The sequence below is a fragment of the Dermacentor variabilis genome, chromosome 9 (genome assembly GCF_050947875.1).
Source record: "Dermacentor variabilis isolate Ectoservices chromosome 9, ASM5094787v1, whole genome shotgun sequence".
Taxonomy (NCBI): Eukaryota; Metazoa; Arthropoda; class Arachnida; order Ixodida; family Ixodidae; genus Dermacentor; species Dermacentor variabilis.
Window position 1 is genome coordinate 60,651,292 of NC_134576.1, and position 12,700 is coordinate 60,663,991.

General features: G+C 44.1%; 1 non-coding gene across 1 annotated transcript; it reads left to right on the forward strand.

Moving 5' to 3' along the window:
* The first annotated feature begins 4,185 nt into the window (after window positions 1–4,185).
* TRNAS-CGA (transfer RNA serine (anticodon CGA)) lies at window positions 4,186–4,258 on the forward strand. The gene has a single exon. It is a non-coding gene; the product is annotated as a tRNA-Ser (tRNA).
* The last annotated feature ends 8,442 nt before the right edge of the window (window positions 4,259–12,700 follow it).

Consider the following 12,700-nt stretch of genomic DNA (forward strand, 5'->3'; position numbering starts at 1 on the left):
GGCACGGACTAGAGAAGGTGGAAGAAAAACACTCCGTGGCTTTCATGCGAGCCGCTCGATTTGTGCACATGGTCAGGTAAACAATTACACGTCCTGGGCTCCGCACAAGTTCATGTGATGTTGAGATCAAAGGACTATCTGCTGCCATCGTTGCTTATGAAGGGCACCGGGTGCAACCTCCTAGGAGGAGATTGGTTTTTGGCACTTCAAATTCAGCTGAAGGGGATCAACCACGTTGGAGAGCCAGCTATAGAAATTACAGAGGTCGTGGGATGACACCCAGATGTCTTCAAGGAAGACACTCGAAGCTATACAGGTCTTTTAGTTCACCTGGAACTCGAAGACGGGGATACAGCAATGTTTTGCAAGGCTCGTCCGATTTCAGTGGCGCTGCAGGCGCTTATGGAACATAAGCTTGACTATCTACAGTGCTAAGGCATCCTAAAACCAACGCAGCATACCAAATTGGCAACCCCATTGGTACTTGTTTAGAAGACCGACAGTACACTCAACGTCTGCGGTGACTACAGGAGTACTGTTAATACTGTTACTGTTAATGCAGCACCAAAGAAGGCATCTTACCCGCTACCAACTACAGATGAAGTGTTTGCAAACCTACATGGTGGAACCCTCTTCTTAATGTTAGATCTTTATCAAGCATATCAACAACTGAAATTTGATGAAGAAACAGCAGCACTGCTCACAGGGAACACCACAAAACGACTATTCAGGGTGGAATGCCTCCCGTTCTGAATTTCCGCTGCACCAGCTATCTTCCAGTGCCTGAGGGATACCTGGAATTCCAGGGGTGACTGTTCACCTTGACGACATCATTTTCAACGGGAATAGTGCAAATGAGCACGCACAGCGTCTAAATCAGGTTCTGTCGAGACTAACTGAGAAAGGCTTACGCCTCAAGAAAGAAAATTGCAGGTTCGGAATTACATCAGTTTAGATTCTGGGACATCGAATTTATGGCAGTGGTGTTTGCAACACCAATAAAAAGGTTGAGGCTATACTTCAAGCACCCAAACCATCTGACAAGACATCCCTAAGGGCTTTTCTGGGCCTTATTTCATTTGACGACTGCATTTTGGAGAACAGAGCAATGGTCGTGGTGGAATGGTATAGGCTCCTAGAGAAAAAGAAACACACGCCCTGGAAGTGGAAGAGCAAGCATCAAGCCGATTTCGAGGCACTTAAGAAGATGATTCGTGCATCTACAGTGCTCGCTCACTACGACGGGACGAAGCCCCTTCTTTTGTCCGTGGACGCGTCGCCGTACGGCGTTGATGCCGTCCTCGCTCGGGAAAATGCTATTTGCCGAGAGGCGCCCATTGCATTCAGTTCATGAACACTGGGAAGTGCCGAAAAGAGCTACTTCCAGCTCAACAAAGAAAGTGCAGCGGTAATCTACAGCATCAGTCATTTTCATAAGTACATAGCTGGCCGGCACGTGACCATAACAGATCGCCAGGCATTGATCGGAATCGTGAGTGAAACAAACCAAGTACCCTGGGTCTTTTCATCAAGGATTACGCGATGGTGCCTTAAACTAGCAACGTACGATTACAAGTTGCTGTACAGGCCTGGCCTACTGCACCAAAATGCGGACACTCTAAGCTGACTTTCACTACCGGCGCAAGTTGAACCTTATCCCCCAAGAGACGTGCTCATGTTGGCTACCATGCTCTGCTTCGAGCTTTCACCGCGTCAACTAGCACGAATGACTCGAGAGGACTCAGTTCTGTCCCAAATGCTGGAGGCTGTTTCAAACGGCGAAGTTCATAAACTGCCAAAAGAACAGTTTTCATCGTGCCGGAAACTGGACACTGAGCTTTCAGCGCAGGAAGGGTGCCTTGTTAGAGGCTCCCGGATGGTAACTCCAAAACAAAGGCGAGAAACTACCTTCTTAAACTCGCACCTCCAAACCACCATATAATTGTGGTCATGAAGGCATGTGCACGAAGGTACTTTTGTCGGGCAGGCATTGACGCAGATATCGAACAGCTCACTAGAAACTGTGCAACTTGTCAACACCAAAGGGCACCAGCCAGGGCACCAGTGCCCAAATGGGAACGCGCCAGAACGCCTTGGGGCACAGTTCACGCGGACTTCGTTGGTCCCATAGGAGGCAGAATGCTGGCTTATTGTTGTAGACACGTACAGCAAATTGTTGGAAGTGTGCTCCATGCATAATACACAGTCTGCCACATTGATTGAGGAACTACGGAACCTTTTCGCAGCTTTTGGGCTCCCCAAAAAGCTTGTGACTGATAACGGGCCATTCTTCGTTTCAGTAGAAGTTAAGAGCTTCATAAAGAAGAATGGGGTGACCCATGTAACAAGCACACCGTACTATCCTACAACAAATGGCCACGCAGAAAGGATGGCTTTTGAAACAAAACGAGCATTAGCCAAAAACAAGGACGGAACATTCGCGTGTAGGCTGGCCCACTTTTTCTAGAGCAACACACCATCTGCACATCAACGTGTGAAATGCCAGCTGCACTTGGGTTCGGGCGTGAGATGGATACACCTCTCACGTGCATTCAGCCCCAAGCAAAAGTGAACAAAATTCATACCAACTGCAACAGGGGCACAAAGTCGAGAGTACTCGCTGTCGGACAAGCAGTTTTCTTTCGAAACTTTGGAGGGAATCCGATCTGGACAGAGGGAACTGTTTTGGAAAAGCTAGGCCACAGATCATGGCTCATTAAAGGCCCCAACAGGTTAGTGCGATGACAATGTGACCACATCAAGCCCGGTGTTTTGAGACACCCCACAAAAGATTCGGCGACACAGGATAAGGGCTGTACGCTAACCGCGAGCAGTGTCCCGCACCCATTTATGCTTGGGATAAAAGCAGATGACTCCACGTCGTCAGAGGCCACTCTCTTAGGAATGCTGAAGCCTTCGCAATCATCGGTGACCAAACCAGAGATTGGCACTGCCCCTGCGACTGTGCCAAACACAACTGCAGAGTCATGCCCGCAAGCGATGCACCACCACTCCTCGGCTGGACAAGGCACCAGTGCAAACGAAACAGGAAGCGACCCTGCCCCGAGTCGAGTTCCAAGAATTCTCCATCACCCCCAGCGTCTCGGCCACTAGACAGAGACCGAGAGTTTGCCCCCTCGAGCACATGCGGCTCTCATCTGCATCTCTTGTAGAAAATAAACTCGGTATGTTTTCTGCCACCAACCAATGCGCATTCCTTTCACGGATGGGGCCAGACCCTGTACATAACAGCTTGAAGGGACGCGCATACACGAACACACAGGTGTATCTAAGCCAATGAGCAAGGGATCTGTCACAGCAACAGCGTAGCCTGCTGAAGCACCGCAGCATTATCCATTAACATACTCCTATACAGATGGTTCTATTATTACGCAATACAGCTGTGTTGATTGACAAGTCACTTCGTCACCGAGCATGCATGTGAATCATCAACAGTTGCTTGTTGATTTTGTTACACTTTACTGCTGAGGTCTCTTTAGTAGCTGTCAAGTTAATAGTGAGCCTACAATTGCTTACATGACGTAATATGGCATTGCACTTCTGAACAATGATGTAACACCGAATGAATGTACAGGAGCTCACCAGAGCTGGCATTTGTTCATTCTATGTTACGTCATTATTTCAAAGTGCACTGCCATGTTCAGTCATGGCTAAACAACTAGCCATCCGTACGTCTTGAGCAACTGATTACAATCACGCGAAATGCGAAGGACGCGAAATGCGAAGCACGCGAAATGCGAAGGTTGTGGGTTCGGTTCCCACCTGCGGCAAGCTGTTTTTTCATCCACTTTAATTTCCATTAATTTATCGTTTCCTTATTTCATTTATTAAACACAAGTAATTTCCCCTATCTTGTCCTTGGTGTCAGTGTTTGTTGGCTTCTCATGATATGACTAATAAAAATCGGGACCCTCGGTTAACCCCCTCTCTTCTCGTTTATTACATAACGAGGGTGTCGAATCCGGCAACATTGATGCCTTCAGGTAACATGTGTGGGTTTATTGACCAGTTGCCTTCACCCAAAAAGATCACGTTCTCATGACGCCTGCGGCAAGAAGGACGTTCCACGTCCGCCGCCAAGGTATGCGAGTGATGGCACTGGCTAACACTCCCAGGGTTCTACTAGGACACATAAATACCCAAGAAAGTGGATGGGGAAACAGCGCCGCGGTAGCTCAATTGGTAGAGCATCGCACGCGAAATGCGAAGGTTGTGGGTTCGGTTCCCACCTGCGGCAAGCTGTTTTTTCATCCACTTTAATTTCCATTAATTTATCGTTTCCTTATTTCATTTATTAAACACAAGTAATTTCCCCTATGTTGTCCTTGGTGTCAGTGTTTGTTGGCTTCTCATGATATGACTAATAAAAATCGGGACCCTCGGTTAACCCCCTCTCTTCTCGTTGATTACAATTATGACATACATAAAAGTGAAATGTACATATCACAGTTACTTCTTAAGGCAGAGATGTGTTTTCAAGAGAAGAATGTTTGCATGAAAACAAATATTAATACATATTGCTGAAAAAACACCCCATATAGGCGTGTATTCACCTAATGTTTACATTTCTTCTTGGTGCTAAAAATGTCCCTGTCACTAGAAGTAGTGTTATGTCATTCATGCCTTAAGAGATGACAGAGGTTTACAGGGCACACAAGGCAACAATGCCCATGCATAAAGGCCTGGGTGGCCAATGTGCTGCCCCTTCACTATTTATCCATACCTCTATCAGGATTTAAACAATGTACAGCCTGTGGTCAAAGTGAATACAGGCATGCTTGCTCTCTCAGCAATGGCGACAATCAAGGATGATCGCCTTGAGACGGTTTGCTGCTGTCAACATCATTTATGCATGCATTCTCTTTTTATTCTTTTGCCTAGATAAAAAAGAAGCTTGCACAGTATCTGAGCTATAGCAAAGTAATGTTATTTGATAGCGTCGGGTATGGCCCAAATGTCCCATTCATGTAGTGACAGCCTAGCTAGCTAATGCACAGCCACATTAAGAAGAAAGAGAAGTGCATAGGCTAACAAACAGGTGCACAGTACGTGTACTTCATCTCAAAGCAAAGCAAGATTATCAAGCGACTATAGAGATCTAGATTAAGGGGACGCAAGCATTGAGGCCCCCTAGTACTTCGAGCCTCAACGATTGCATCCCCCTGATCTAAAACTCTCTAATAAGCTTTGCAATGAGTGCAGTGATCTTGCATGCGAAATGGTTGATGTAGTAAGTTTTATATTTGCCTTTCTGAATTAGTAACAGCTTAAACAGGTACACGACAATGAAATGAAATGCTGGCTCATATGGTGCACAAGACAGAAGTAGGGGAGAACATTTGCCATGCCTGCTGTAACACCAATTCCAACATGCAGTAGCTTGTAGGCAATGAATGCATGTTCATTGTGTCAGGGCTACTTGCACCTACCCCTAATGAAAGAACAGAATGTCTGCATCGTAGACATTAGTTAATTAGCAGCATGTGCGGGACAGCACAAGAAAGTAAGGGAATGTTTGTTGGCATTTTTTGTTTTAATAACCAACAAACAGTTTCTTGGGTGGAGCTTTATGATGAATTCATATTATGTTCTGTGTAAATCTGTAATGTGGGCATGTTCTATTATCCAATCACTTCATAAGTAGCCAAATGAATGTAGGTAGCCCCATAAACACTGTGAAATGGAACGCAGAAATTTCCAGTTAAGAAGCCATAGTGACTCACACTCTGTGCCGAACATAAAATAGAAAAAAAGCGTAGTGGCAAATTGGGTGCACATCCTCACGTGCCATACAAATCCATATATTACAAGTAATATTTCACTCGTTCTCGTAGTGGCAGCGTCGCGGTAGAAGCTTGTCCTTCCTGCGTGGAGGGAGCCTAACTGACTCTGCAGGCATTTTCACTAAAGTTGTTCTCTCTCTCTCTCTCTCTCTCTCTCTCTCTCTCTCTCTCTCTCTCTCTCTCTCTCTCTCTCTCTCACTCGTTGTCGTATTGCTTACAGTTGCACAAACCTTACTGCAGCATCCTCTGTGGAGTAAAATAATCTTGCCAGTCACAGCTACTTGTTCACTCTATTAACATTTATTAGCCCCCAGGCTCTCCTGTATTCCTTCATGCACGCTACAATAGCATGGCTGTGCTCAATCACCTATTTCCATTCCACTGAAATGAAGATGGCATATATTTGTTACCAAAATATGCTCTAAAGCATAACTGTTTATCATTCTTTAAGCCTCTGAGCCTTTAACACTCTTTATTCACTGGCTCCGTACAGGCCGCCATTGGAATATGAACCTGGCAACGTTTAACGCTAGAACGTTATCTAGTCAGGCGAGTCTAGCAGTGCTATTGGAGGAATTAGAGGACAGTAAATGGGATATAATAGGGATCAGTGAAGTTAGGAGGCCAAAAGAAGCATATACAGTGCTAAAAAGTGGGCACGTCCTGTGCTACCGGGGCTTGGCGGAGAGAAGAGAACTAGGCGTCGGATTCCTGATTAATAAGAATATAGCTGGTAACATACAGGATTCTACAGCATTAACGAGAGGGTCGCAGGTCTTATTGTGAAACTTAACAAGAGGTACAAAATGAAGATTGTACAGGTCTACGCTCCTACATCCAGTCATGATGACCAGGAAGTCGAAAGCTACTATGAAGACGTGGAATCGGCGATGGGTAGAGTGAAAACTAAATACACTATACAAATGGGCGACTTTAATGCCAAGGTAGGCAAGAAGCAGGCTGGAGACAAGGCAGTGGGGGAATATGGCATAGGCACTAGGAATAGCAGGGGAGAGTTATTAGTAGAGTTTGCGGAACAGAATAATATGAGGATAATGAATACCTTCTTCCGCAAGCGGAATAACCGAAAATGGACGTGGAGGAGCCCGAACGGCGAGACTAGAAATGAAATAGACTTCATACTCTGCGCTAACCCTGGCATCATACAAGATGTGGACGTGCTCGGCACGGTGCGCTGCAGTGACCACAGGAATGGTAAGAACTCGAATAAGCCTAGACCTGAGGAAGGAACGGAAGAAACTGGTACATAAGAAGCCGATCAATGAGTTAGCGGTAAGAGGGAAAATAGAGGAATTCCAGATCAAGCTACAGAACAGGTATTCGGCTTTAACTCAGGAAGAGGACCTTAGTGTTGAAGCAATGAACGACAATCTTATGGGCATCATTAAGGAGTGTGCAATAGAAGTCGGTGGTAACACCGTTAGACAGGAAACCAGTAAGCTACCGCAAGAGACTAAAGATCTGATCAAGAAACGCCAATGTATGAAAGCCTATAACCCTACAGCTAGAATAGAACTGGCAGAACTTTCTAAGTTAATCAACAAGCGTAAGACAGCGGACATAAGGAACTATAATATGGATAGAATTGAACAGGCTCTCAGGAACGGATGAATCCTAAAAACAGTGAAGAAGAAACTAGGAATTGGCAAGAATCAGATGTATGCGTTAAGAGAAAAAGCCGGCAATATCATTACTAATATGGAGGAGATAGTTCAAGTGGCTGAGGAATTCTATAGAGATTTATACAGTACCAGTGACACCCACGACGATAATGGAATAGAAAATAGTCTAGAGGAATCCGAAATCCCACAGGTAACACCGGCAGAAGTAAAGAAAGCCTTCGGAGATATGCAAAGAGGGAAGGCAGTTGGGGAGGATCAGGTAACAGCAGATTAGTTGAAGGATGGTGGGCAGATTGTTCTAGAGAAACTGGCCACCCTGTATACGCAATGCCTCATAACGTCGAGCGTACTGCAATCTTGGAAAAACGTTAACATAATCCTAATCCATAAGAAAGGGGACGCCAAAGACTTGAAAAATTATAGACCGATCAGCTTACTGTCCGTTGCCTACAATCTATTTACTAAGGTAATCGCAAATAGAATCAGGAACACCTTAGACTTCTGTGAAGCGAAAGACCAAACAGGATTCCGTAAAGGATACTCAACAATAGATCATATTCACACTATCAATCAGGTGATAGAGAAATGTGCGGAATATAACCAACCCTTATATATAGCGTTCATTGATTACAAAAAAAGCATTTGATTCTGTCGAAACCTCAGCAGTCATGGTGGCATTACGGAATCAGGGTGTAGACGAGCCGTATGTAAAAATACGGAAAGATATCTATAGCGGCTCCACAGCCACCGTAGTCCTCCATAAAGAAAGCAACAAAATCCCAATAAAGAAAGGCGTCAGGCAGGGAGATACGATCTCTCCAATGCTATTCACAGCGTGTTTACAGGAGGTATTCAGAGACCTGGATTGCGATGAAATGGGGATAAAAGTTAGTGGAGAATACCTTAGTAACTTGCGATTCGCTGATGATATTGCCTTGCTTAGTAACTCAGGCGACCAACTGCAATGCATGCTCACTGACCTGGAGAGGGAAAGCAGAAGAGTGGGTCTAAAATTAATCTGCAGAAAACTAAAGTAATGTTTAACAGTCTCGGAAGAGAACAGCAATTTACAATAGGCAGCGAGGCACTGGAAGTCGTAAGGGAATACAGCTACTTAGGGCAGGTAGTGACTGCGGATCCGCATCATGAGACGGAAATAATCAGAAGAATAAGAATGGGCTGGGGTGCGTTTGGCAGGCATTCTCAGCTCATGAACAGCAGTTTGCCATTATCCCTCAAGAGAAAAGTGTATAATAGCTGTGTCTTACCAGTACTCACCTACGGGGCAGAAACCTGGAGGCTTACGAAAAGGGTTCTACTCAAATTAAGGACGACGCAACGAGCTATGGAAAGAAAAATGATAGGTGTAACGTTAAGGGATAAGAAAAGAGCAGATTGGGTGAGGGAACAAACGCGAGTTAATGACATCTTAGTTGAAATCAAGAAAAAGAAATGGGCATGGGCAGGACATGTAATGAGGAGGGAAGATAACCGATGGTCATTAAGGGTTACGGACTGGATTCCAAGGGAAGGGAAGCGTAGCAGGGGGCGGCAGAAAGTTAGGTGGGCGGATGAGATTAAGAAGTTTGTAGGGACGGCATGGCCACAATTAGTACATGACCGGGGTTGGAGAAATATGGTAGAAGCCTTTGCCCTGCAGTGGGCGTAACCAGGCTGATGATGATGATGATGATGATGATGATGATGATGATGATGATGATGATGGTGGTGGTGGTGGTGATGATGATGATGATGATGATGAAGCCTCTGAGAAGTAAGGATGGATGTTCAGCCTTGCTGTTGTGGCATTTCATAGGTTCTAACCCACCGTCATATTTCTGAACAAGCAATGATGAAATTATATAATCAAGCCATACCATTAGTACAACTGAGGTATTGCTTTCCCAGGGAGTCTCACTGCCACCTCCCCAATTTTGTAAATAATTAGACCTGTAGACAACCTCGACATGTTGAAGTTACCTTCACCGCCTGTGTTTTAACACGACAAATAAGCCAGATGAACCAGAGAGCCCTTACATCATTCTCTTAATCACTTGATATACTAACTAGCACATGGCATTATAGTCATATTATATTCTGTTTGTATGTTTGGTGAATTGCACAAATAATTTTTGTCGCCCTTACAGCCTAGCTGATGCTGTCTTTCTGTACATCATTAAAGCAACAACCTTACTTGGTGCATTGCTGTGAGAACTATAACTAGCTTCACAGTAGCACTGCACATGTACCCTCAGAACACATCGTAGGCATGCTTCTGTACATACTAGAGGCTAGCCACAATCAGCATAATTTTGAAATTTAGATGAACAGGGTGCGAATTCATGTGTATCAAATAAATTTCTGTTCCATTGAGAGGCTGTGCGTATGCGATATAGTTATCAGTTCACTATACTTATGGCAGAAGAACAGAATACACAGAAACACAAAATCAAGTTCTCTCAGAAAAGCTGCTTTTTGCCACTATTATATGCAGCAAAGTAAGACTTCAGAAAGCACAAATATGGCTTAGAACGACAGAAAGCTGAGCTAGTTGGTAAGGATTCATTATGCAAAAAAGAGGAGAGGTGTGCAGACAGGAAACAAGAGTAGAGAAGTCCACTCCTCTACTCTTGTGTCCTGTTTGCACGCCTCACCTCTTTTTTACATCACAAATATGGCTTGGGCGCATCTTCGTGCATTGTGAGGTGGGCGAATGTTAATTTTTTTCAAACAGAAATTGAACAAACATAGTAAGTGTCAAATATTGAATAGTGACACGACGACGTGAGTACTTGTAGTAGCAATATTTATTTCCGTATATTTAGGTACTACATCTTAACCAACTAGTGCAAAATAGAGCTACCTATTGGGAACATAGGATAAGTTTTAAATGCAAGGCTACTAATGTTATATAAAAAAGATACTTGAATAACGTATCCACAACTTTAGAGCCTCGTTGCAAAGAAGCTTTCTAAGAAATAATGACTGCCGTATGAAGAGCTTCCAAAAATGCAAAATAAATTGTTTCCAAAAACATGAAAGTTGTAGAAAAAAACATAATGAAGGGCCAATGTTTTGCGGACACATGTAAAAGGACTTGTTGCAAGGAAAACAGCACAGACTTGTCACATAAAAGATAAATCTTCTAGATCGAGATGGGTGGTTGGCTTTCGGCAAAAAAAAGCCTGTGGGAAAGTTTTGTGCCAATACAGCTAAAAGATACATTCGTTACCGTGCTTGCCTTTGGAAGGCTGCATACGCTTGTTCACATGCAAGTACTTGTCACATATTCGTTGTTTAAAAACTTCCAATTTATATATTGATACAAAAACCTCCTCTGATCACGGAAAAAGAATAGTATTGTCATATAGTATACATAACATTTAGAACATCAGGTTACTATTTTTAACATTACGCAAATACTCACAAAAGACAAAACTGCAAGAAACAGCATAACACTTTGGCATAATCCGTAACTGATTATATCAATAAGTTTCCCATTTCATCAGGCAAAGTTGCATAGGGCAGATGGGATGTGATATCTGTGATTCAGAGATGCGTCATTGTATCTGAGCACAAGTATTATACAACTGATCATTGTGGGAATAAAGAAATAACAGGCACTGATTACCAGTATGTCATCATGTCACTTCTATCTGAAAAGTGACTATCATATCAAGTCAAACTTGCAACTGGCAAACTTGCATTGAGAATCATGTTTATGTGCCCATCTATGTGGGCTCCATGAACCGTTGCTTTAAGTTATGACCAATGTCATGTCATTCCTGTATGTAAATGTGGTTTTGCACTATACATCTATAAAATTTTGATCAGCATCCTAGTACATTTCCTTGAATTTGTAACACAGGCTTTCTGTCGCAACACCCTCTTCACACCCATGATAAATGCTGCAGTCAGTAAAATAAAGCTTTAGATTATTTCCTAAACTGCTTTCATTCCAGAATGCAAGCAGACGCCGAGCAGACGCTGAGCCGCAAGTGAACATTTATGAGGGCGTTCATACTTGCTGTTTATTAAGGTGGCTGCAAGGTAAATGGAGGGAAGGTGTACAGGTGAAACGAAACTCCGCTGTCGCATGCACGTAAACAAAGCTTCAGGTTATGGCGTCAAAACATTTTTTTCATCAATCCTCCAACAATGTAGCATGTACTGACAGGATGGAAAGCAGACACCGAGCAGACGGTGCAGTGCGATGAAGACACCTTGAAGGTCATTCAGCCTTCCTATTAACTAGGGAGCCCTGCAGCTTCCCCAGTGCGGCAAGGAACTACTGAGGTGGAGTACAGCTCACAGAACAAATTGTTAGCGTGAAAGGTTCGTGTCGTGTTCCAGGGCTTCCGTGAACGAAGAGGCAGACTGAACTTGAAACATGTTTTATTGCATGGCAGCAACTTAACGTGGCAGTTTGACAGCCAAGGAATATAAGGACAAAAAAGTACACCACAGCTAGGCGGCAAACGATTATATACACATAGTGAGCGGGGGTGATGTGATCGCAATATGGCCCGCATGACAGAAAGGGAAACGCTATCACACATGTACACATGTACAGATATGTGACAGTTGGGCAGCGGCAGAGAAGGTGTTTTGCTGTGTCGCCACATGTGCAAAAGATTGAATAAGGAGCATTTTCATAGCTTACATTACAGCATATAAGACCTAGCACAAAATGAATAATTGCAATACGTGGAGCAGTGATATAACTTCTAAGCTGTTCCCTAGCCTCCCCTCTTCGTAAAGTGGAAAATGTGCAGAGACAGCTCTGGAAACAAACGTGTACAAAGCAAGGAATTTGCTTTGATACAATACCTATATTGAGAGGCATAAGAGCATAAGTGACCAGCGATGCTTCTGCAATGTTTATTACTGCAGAGCACATGCAATTGACAGAAAAAAATCACAGACAATTACGATACTCCCTAATACGAAATTTTAGTGCAGCTCTACATGTGTTGTCATTTCGCTGGCAAAGACAATCAGTCTCGTGTGGCATGTTGCAAACGGAGCGAAGTGTGGCGCCACTGCCTTGCCAATCATGGAGATCGCGTGAGCCAGCGCATGGGTGACGCGTCGGCATGGTTCACAGAAGCCATCGCCAACAAACCCCCCAGACATTGCGTGCTACTCTGGCACCATCTCGTAGCTACCGTCACTGCACTTCGCTTTTATTCGCACACTTTTGCCATACACTCCTCTCCTTTCTGCCTCATAGTTATGCTGCACCATCCTATC